Consider the following 9770-nt stretch of genomic DNA (forward strand, 5'->3'; position numbering starts at 1 on the left):
CAACCTAGCCTTGGTGTTTCTGTGGCAATGCATCCACAGACCACAAAGGCTGGAAAACCACGCCAACGGATGAAATGGACAGTAGAAATGAACGAGTTTATCATCCGTACTTATTACACGATCACAAAACTTGAAACAAACATGACAGCATACAGACAACAACTACACCATAGATTCACACAACAATATCCTCACCTCACTGTCACTGAACAAAGGGTTGTTGATCAAAAAAGAACAATTATACACAACAACCTTATTCCACAAACAACACTTGAACTTATCAAACAACAGGTTGCTGATCAAATACATCAACAGACAGAAACATCTAACATTAATGAAGATCACGTAACCTGTCAGGATAATCCAGCAACAAGCATTGATAATAACACACATACAACAATTACCACTAATGATACTACAGACACTTCCTCATCCATCACTGATAACATAGACATGGATTTAGTTAATACGCTCTCACTTATATTTCAGGAAACACTCACTAAATATACAGGCACAGATCCCACACAACGACCACGAATACCAAAAATCAACACGTCAAAGAAAGTAGGAAAAACACTAAATTATGTAAACACTCACTTACTACCACACTACATTCATTCAATTTCTACACTCGCAGACATTCATACATTAGTTTATGCTGGGGCAGTCACAGTAGTGACACACCATGGACTGAAAGTACAATCACAGACAAATACACAGAAAACACAATTCTATCACAAGCCTGCCTGGCAGAGAAGAATAGAAACACAAATAAATGACATTAGACAGCAATTAGGCAGACTGACACAATACACTAAAAACAACATAACACCCAAATTAAGGAAACAGCTCAAAAACATTTTCAAGAAAATAAAAACACACACACAACATGAACATCACAATGCACGCATTACAGAATACATTGATACACTAAAACAAAAACTTGCTGCCAAAGCACGTAGACTCAAACGATACAAAACATGTACACTACGAAAACAACAAAATAAATTATTTACAAACAATGAAAAACTCTTTTACAGACAAATTAATAACAAAGCAAACACTGATACACAGCACAGTGGCACACCAACAGAAGAAGAACTCACAACATATTGGTCTTCTCTTTGGTCCAGTGCTCTCACGCACAATGCTGAAGCAGGCTGGATCGAGGAGGAGAACAGAAACTTACACAACATACCAACTATGCCCTGTGTTGAAATAAGCATACATGATTTCCAATACACTGTTAACAGAACACACAACTGGAAGACACCTGGTGTAGACAACATTCACAATTTCTGGTACAAAAAGTTTACCTCACTGCACCAGGAACTAGCTAAACACCTAACACACATCATCATCAATCCACAAGACATGCCAAATTTTCTTACTCAGGGCATCACCTACATGAAACCTAAAAACAACAATACCACAGACCCCACACAATACAGACCAATTACATGTCTTCCAACACTCTACAAATTATTGACATCCTGTATTGCAAACAAAATATACAAACATGTTGAAGAACACGACATTCTAACAGAACAACAAAAAGGTTGCCGTAGAAATCACAAGGGATGCGAAGAACAGTTACTCATAGATTCAGTCATTCTACGGCAAGCACACAAACGACACAGAAACATACACATGGCATATATAGACTACAGAAAAGCATTTGACAGTGTTCCACACAGTTGGCTGCTACATATTCTACACATGTACAAAATACATCCATCACTCATTACATTCTTCCAAAACACTATGCAGCACTGGAGAACAACACTACATCTCAGGGTTCATAACACTTCCATACAAACAAACCAAATCTTTATTAGGCGAGGAATTTTTCAAGGAGATTCCTTGAGTCCTCTCTGGTTCTGCCTAGCCTTGAATCCATTATCCGAACATGTTAAACAACACACAATACGGCTACAATATCAGGCACGAAAAAACAACACAGTATACACTGTCACATCTCATGTACATGGATGACATAAAACTTTATGCATCCACACAAAAACAACTTCATCAACTCCTACAAATCACACATTCATACACCAAGGACATACAAATGGAATTTGGCCTAGATAAATGCAAAACACTTCACATAGAAAAAGGAATCCTGAAGAAAGAAGATTTTGCACTTGGAAATGGAGACGTTATTGAATCCATGGAAGAGGGCGAGTTCTACAAGTATTTAGGATTCCAACAAGCCAAACTAACAGAACATGCACAAATAAAGCAAAGATTAATTAAAGAATACCAAAGTAGGTTAAATGCTATTCTCAGAACACAATTAAATGCAAAACACACAGTTAAAGCAATAAACACATATGTCATCCCAGTACTCACATATTCTTTTGGAGTTATACATTGGACTCACACAGATCTTGAGCAACTCCAAAGGAAAACAAGAACAACACTTACTAAGCATAAACAACATCATCCTAAATCCGCCACAGAAAGATTAACCCTTCCACGTAAAGATGGCGGACGTGGCCTGATTGACATAGTTAACCTTCACTACAAACAAATACAGTCGCTGCGAGAGTTTTTTTATGAAAAACAAGAAATATCACAATTACATAAAGCAGTAACTCTAGCAGACTCGAATAATACACCATTAAACTTACACTCACATCATATGGACACAACACAACATATAAAAAACATAGACACCATTAAGCAATCGTGGGCTCGAAAGGCACTCCATGGCAGGCATCCTTATGATCTGGCCCAGGATTTTGTTGACAAAACTGCATCAAACAGCTGGTTAGCTCGGGGATGCCTCTTTGGGGAGACGGAAGGATTCATGATCGCCATACAGGATCAGGTCATAAATACTAAAAACTACAGAAAACACATACTCAAAGATGCAACACTCACAAATGACACATGCAGAAAATGTCACATCATGCCAGAAACTATACAACACATCACCTCTGGTTGCAAGCTCTTGGCACAGACAGATTATTTACACAGACATAATCAAGTAGCAAATATAATACACCAAGAGCTTGCAAGGAAACACAAATTAGTAGACATCCACGAACCATATTACAAATACATTCCACAGACAGTATTGGAAAACAACACGCACAAAATGTACTACGACAGTGCCATAATCACAGATAAAACAATTTACCACAACAGACCAGACATCACACTCATTGACAAACACAATAAAATCACATACATTATAGACATATCCATTCCAAACACTCACAATATACAAAACGCATGCACTGAAAAAATTAGCAAGTACACAGAACTCGCCCAGGAAATAAGGCATCTGTGGAGGATGGATAGGGTGCTTATTGTACCTGTTGTTCTCTCCTCTACAGGTGTCATACGACACACACTACACAATAGCCTGGGCACATTACAATTGAATAGAAACACATACATCACACTACAGAAGGCCACTATATTGAATACATGTCATATTGTGAGAAAATTCCTGAATACAGACACACACACTGATACACTTCTTTAATTTCTGTTTTGATTACTATGCCTTGACTTTGGTCCGGCATAGTACACGGCCATCGGTGTTAACCGAGTATATCTCACTTAACCCAACATAATAATAATCAGCGCAGAGCCCAAACGGTTAGGAGTTGAAAGTTGAAATTTGGTACACAGTTAGAGTACGTCACGAGAACGCACACTAAGAAGGGATTTTTCGAAATTCCTCCACGAGGAAGAGAGGGACAGAATTAAGGCTTAACACTTCCATCAACAATGGAAGTGTTAAGTAACAATGGAATTAAGAGAAAGCGACGTGCAAGACGCAGAAGCAGTTTTTTTCATTTCTGCAGGAAATCGAACATATTTTTAGACCCATCTAAAAATTCTGTAATTAGTCCAGAAACAGGAAGGACCCAATTCTTGCATTCTGTGAAAACGTGTAAGGTTGACTGTAACGTAATAATCTTAATTTTCGCTAAAACGGTTAAAACTTGAAAGTTGAAATTTGGTACACAGTTAGGGTACCAAATTTAAGTACCAAAGTGTTAAGTAACGATGATAGTGTGAAGTAACAATGGAAAACAAGAGAAAGCAACGTGTAAGATTTACCGGCTCTGGAAAAAAAAAAGAAAAAAAGAAAAAGAGTAATATGTTAGAACACGTTCGATTTTCAAATTTAAACAGATTAGTTCTCGACCTTTCTTCTTCATTCGATGAAAATCGAACGGTATAATCAGAACACGATCGTGAAAATCGAACAATATTAGAACATTCGATTTTCAAATTCGACCTTTCTTTAGAAATACTTAGTTCGTTGATGAAATTACTCTTTTTCTTTTGTGACTATAACGAAATAATCTTAATCTTCACTATCATTACTTTTGCCCAAGCAACGCCGGGCCTACCTGCTAGTATATATATAATCGAGAGAGTTGATAATAATAATAATAATAATAATCAGTGCAGAGCCCAAACGGTTAGGAGTTGAAAGTTGAAATTTGGTACGCAGTTAGGGTACGTCACGAGAACACACACTAAAAAGGGATTTTTCGAAATTCTTCTCCACGGGGGGGGGAGGAGGAGGAACAGGATTAAGTCTTAACACTTCCATCAACAATGGAAGTGTGAAGTAACAACGGAAGTGTGAAGTAACAACGGAAATGTGAAGTAACAATGGAAGTGTGAAGTAATAATGGAAGTGTCAACAATGGAAGTGTTAACAATCGAAGTGTTACGTAACAATGGAAATGTTAAGAGCCCAAACGGTTAAGAGTTGAAAGTTGAAATTTGGTACATAGTTACGGTATGTCACAAAAATGCACACTAAGAAGGGATTTTTTGAAATTTCTCCCCATGAGGGAGAGGGACAGAATTAAGGCTTAACACTTCCATCAACAATGGAAGTGTTAAGTATCAATGGAGAACAAGAGAAAGCAACGTGCAAGATTTACGGGCACTGGAGAAAAAAAAAAAAAAGTAATACGTTAGAACATATTCGATTTTCAAATTTAAACAGATTAGTTCGGTTTTTCTCGACTTTTCTTCTTTAGAACATTCGATGAAAATCGAACGATATAATCGGAACACGCCGTGAAAATCGAACAATATTAGAATATTCGATTTTCAAATTCGACCTTTCTTTAGAAATATTTAGTTTGTTGATGAAATTATTCTTTTTCTTCTGTGACTATAACGTAATAATCTTAATCTTTGCTATCGTTACTTTTGCCCGAGCAACGCCGGGCCTATCTGCTAGTATAATATAAAAACATTAGATTTTATTAGATGTTAAAGTAAATAAATTATATTATAATTGTTCATTCCCATGTGTAGATTAGTTGTATAAAAAATATAAAAAATACCTTTAAGTCATATGGATTATATAGTACCTAAGTTTAAAAATTCCAGCAACAAGTTGCTTAACTTTACCAGCAAAATTTAGATTGGACTTTTTTTAATAAAATTTTTTAATTTTTAATTTTATTAAATGTTTGCAAAAATAGCCAAAGGCTATTGAAAACATTTCATATCATCATCAAGTTATGGTGAAGTGTTCAAACCCAAAAAACATTTCTTTTTGGGTAAATACTACATTTTTTACTGAATTTGGGCATAATTTGATGCTATTTTGTGCATAATTATCCAGTTTCTGTGGTGGTTGTATTAAATCCTCCTAATTGTCTATCCGTAGAACTGAATTTTAATTTGCGTGTTAACTTTTGCTATGATTATCATTTTGGCACAATAAATAATTTTGTTGAAGGACCCTTAAAATAAATCACTTGTTAAATATAACAAGTTTTGCCTTTCATTTGAATAGTTCAAATATTCAAATTTCAATTATTTTAAATATCTATTTCAAGAATTAACTGTATGTGTAAATTTGCTTGTCAAGAATGATAGATTATATGTAGATTATAAAATATTTAGTAACGTTTAGCTAAATAAAATAATTCTATGCATGGAAAGCTATAACTTCTTTAAATAAGTTTTACAAAACCTTTCACTCTTTCTAGCAACCTCTTTAATTGATTAGATAAGAGAACAAATGCATTCGGCTATTTTGAATGGCCTTCTTCGGGTTCTACAATATTGGAATGTCAGTTAACAAATTTGAAGTTCGTTTTCATTCTTATGACATCATTGGTTTTACAAAAAATTTCTTTTAAATTACAATCATTGAATAAATATGGAAATAGATAAAGTTTTTCTAAAAAAACAACTAATTAATAAATTATGTAAATGGATAACAAATTACAGTTATACGTTAAATTTAACGACTCTAAATATCAAATAAATGACAAATGGAATTATAAGCGTATGTTATAATTATTGCAGATAAAATTAAATAACTAGATATATTTTAAAGAAATGTTTATAAACTCATAAAATTGCAACGTCACATGTCGTTTGAGATGGATGAATTCCAAAGACATGCCATTATGCAGTTTATTTTGCAGAATAAACGACGATTCACCTCTTGATGTTTCACCGACCCGGAAACAAACTTTAGATGCAGACATTAAACCAAGTGCACCAAGTACAAAAGTATTAGCAATACTAAGTGAATTAGAGAAGATAAGAAATAAAAGTGACGACGGTATAATGGAGAAATGCGTATTGATTTCGCAATGGGTGTCCGTGTTGGAAATTGTGGCAGAACACATCAACAAAGCAGGTTATCGATACAGTATGATTATAGGAGATGTAAATGTAGAAGCGAGGACAGAAATAGTTGAAGAATTCGACAACAATCCCCGAGAAGCAGAAATACTGTTGTTGTCGCTTAAGGCCGGAGGAGTCGGTCTAAATCTGATTGGTGAAAACCATCTTTTTGTGTTGGACGTTCGCTGGAATCCCGCTCTGGAGAACCAAGCCTGCGATCGCATCTATCATCTAGGCCAAAAGAAGAAAGTCTTCATTCATAAGTTTGTATGCGAAAATACTATTGGAGAGAAGATCGTGTCATTTCAAAAAGGCAAAATGAATCTAGCAAATAACATATTAAGCACAAATAACAAAATTCAAATGACTCTAGGATTTTTATCAATTACTTCAGATTTAATGCATGAGTCCAATTAGTTTTTATACTTCCATATAATGTTTTCTCGCATTCTGATGGAATTTATTTATGCAACTGAATGTTCAAAGATTTCTGTGATACAAATACATATCTTTGTCTTATTTGACTGTGATAAATTATCTGCATCTTTGCTGTTAATGCAATTTTCTTTGAGGGATTTTGCAAAGATTTCTATTGTTCTAAGTTTGCTATTATTGAGTATTGGGGTGGTATTAAGCTTCTTATTCTACATATCATACTTATGCTCCACTATCCTTTTTGCTAACAATCTGTTGGCTGAACCTATGTAAGTTCATTTCTTGTTGATATTAAATCTGTCGTCGTCTAGCGGTACCAAGTATACTCAAGGTTTTCTGGCTTTGCTACATTTATCTTTAGTATTAGTAAAAAGTTTATATATCAAAGGGTTACGTTTGTATGCTAGATCTGCTTTGACCTTCTTGGCTATGATTTTATAAGTTTGGCTCATTCTAGGGTCAAAATCAACCACTATGCGTTTTCTTTACTGTTTTAGAGATCTGGTATTTACCGCTTCTGTTTCTACATTATCTTGTATCTTGCGAGCTAGCCTTTCTATTAACTTACTGCTGTAACCATGGGCTATGGCGATGTGTTTAATGTGTTGTATTTCTTATAGCTGGCACACTGCTGAGTATTTAATGTCACTAGTTATTAATTTACAGTAGTTCTTGAACAAAAGAAAAAAAAAGGAAGCATATACTGAACTACAAGTAGCACCACCTAATAGAAATCTCTAAAATAGCGTAGAATGCGTTGTGAAAGGCAAGAAATCGTAAATATGATAACTTTCTTATTTTTGGTCTCCGGTCCAAAAGTAGGGTATCGTTGAACTTGTCTCGGCCCGAGTTCAAATATATACTCAAAGTCCCTGAATTCCATAGGGAGTAATCTATAGAATATCCATTCTACAGAATGCCAGAAGATAGAAGAAGGATATATAGATAAACTCCACAATAGGGTTATAAGATTTATGAGTACACCACTAGCTAAACATCTACAATTAGGGAATGCCATGATGCAATCATCTGATATACCGAGGCTATTTGGCTATGCAATAACCCATAAACCAGGCAAACAAATACGGCCCATTGTGGACAAATCGAGGTCTCCAACACTAGCTGTTGAGAAAGATTTACACGAGTTCCTAAGAGACCATTTAAAAGAAGATAACTATACCAATTCGAACACTTATGAACTCATCCCTAAATCAGAATGTATTGCCTTAACAAATCAAGAGTATATTACAGTTCTTGATTTTGAAGCAATGTATCCTTCCATTAAATTGGAACCATGCTTCTGTGCCCTTAGAGATTTCCTTTTTCACACAGTACCATCCATGCCCAAACACCACAAACATGTTTTAAAGCTAGCCCATCTAATGTGCTACACATCATTTTTTTACTTTCAACAAGTATATCTATCTTCAAAAAAGAGGAATTCCAATGGGTAGCCCCCTATCTGGAGACCTCTGTGAGTTAGTAGTTAGAAAATTAAAGAGCCAAGTCCTAAAAAACTTCAGCTCAGAAATTATATTATACACATGTTATGTCAATGACATTCTTAATATCTGGAGATCTAAGCCAGATATGGATAGAATATTGCAGGCTTTCAAAAGCAACCTGTTTGGGCTTATGTTAAAGTTAGATCAAGAAAATGATAGGACAGCCATTTACTCGACCTCCAAATACAGCTGGGAAATGGTTGTATAGTTACAAAGGTATACCATAAGCCTAACCACAATATTTCTTTATTTCCTCAACATCTAACGACCCTTATATTTACAAAATAGCATCACACAGGGTTTTGATTCGAAAAGCTTTTACCCATTGCTCTAACATCAAGGATGCACTACAAGAAATACAATGCATTAAACACATCGCCATAGTTCATGGTTACGGCAGTAAGTTAATAGAAAGGCTAGCTCGCAAGATACAAGATAATGTAGAAACAGAAGCGGTAAATACCAGATCTCTAAAACAGTAAAGAAAACACATAGTGGTTGATTTTGACCCTAGAATGAGCCAAACTTATAAAATCATAGCCAAGAAGGTCAAAGCAGATCTAGCATACAAATGTAACCCTTTGATATATAAACTTCTTACTAATACTAAAGATAAATGCAGCGAAACCAGAAAACCTTAGTAACAGAAAACCAGGTAAATAAACATTTTCAGGCTCCTTCTAAACTGTGCTTCAGAAAGAACCCAAAAATTTTGTTCTACAAAATTTGCATTCTACAAATAAAAATGGAACATGCATTGAAGCCTTTAATTGAATGCATACTCTATTCGTAGAATGTGAGAAACCCAAAGAAGAGATCAGGAGTCCAGAAACATTTGTTTACCTGTGAAATTTGTCATTGGATACTGGTAAAATTTAGCGAGATGTGTTAAATAAAATAAGTAATAAGTATTAGTGGCACATCCAGAAAGAGCCAGAAGACATGGCACTCCCAAGGAAAAAAAACACTAGAAAATTTTCCAAAAATTTTTCCTAGTTAAAACCCAATTTTTTATTTATATTGTATCGTTGCTTCTATTTCTACTATACTACTTATGAATTAGTCATCATATAAAATGGAGCTTATATTGAATTCACATAAAAAAATTTTAAACTGTTCAACTTGGCTCTCACAAGATTATTCTGAATGTCTCACTGATAAGTATACAATATTTTACCGAAGAAACATTTA

The sequence above is a fragment of the Centruroides vittatus genome, unplaced genomic scaffold (genome assembly GCF_030686945.1).
Source record: "Centruroides vittatus isolate TY-2023 unplaced genomic scaffold, ASM3068694v2 contig_345, whole genome shotgun sequence".
In the NCBI taxonomy this organism is placed as follows: Eukaryota; Metazoa; Arthropoda; class Arachnida; order Scorpiones; family Buthidae; genus Centruroides; species Centruroides vittatus.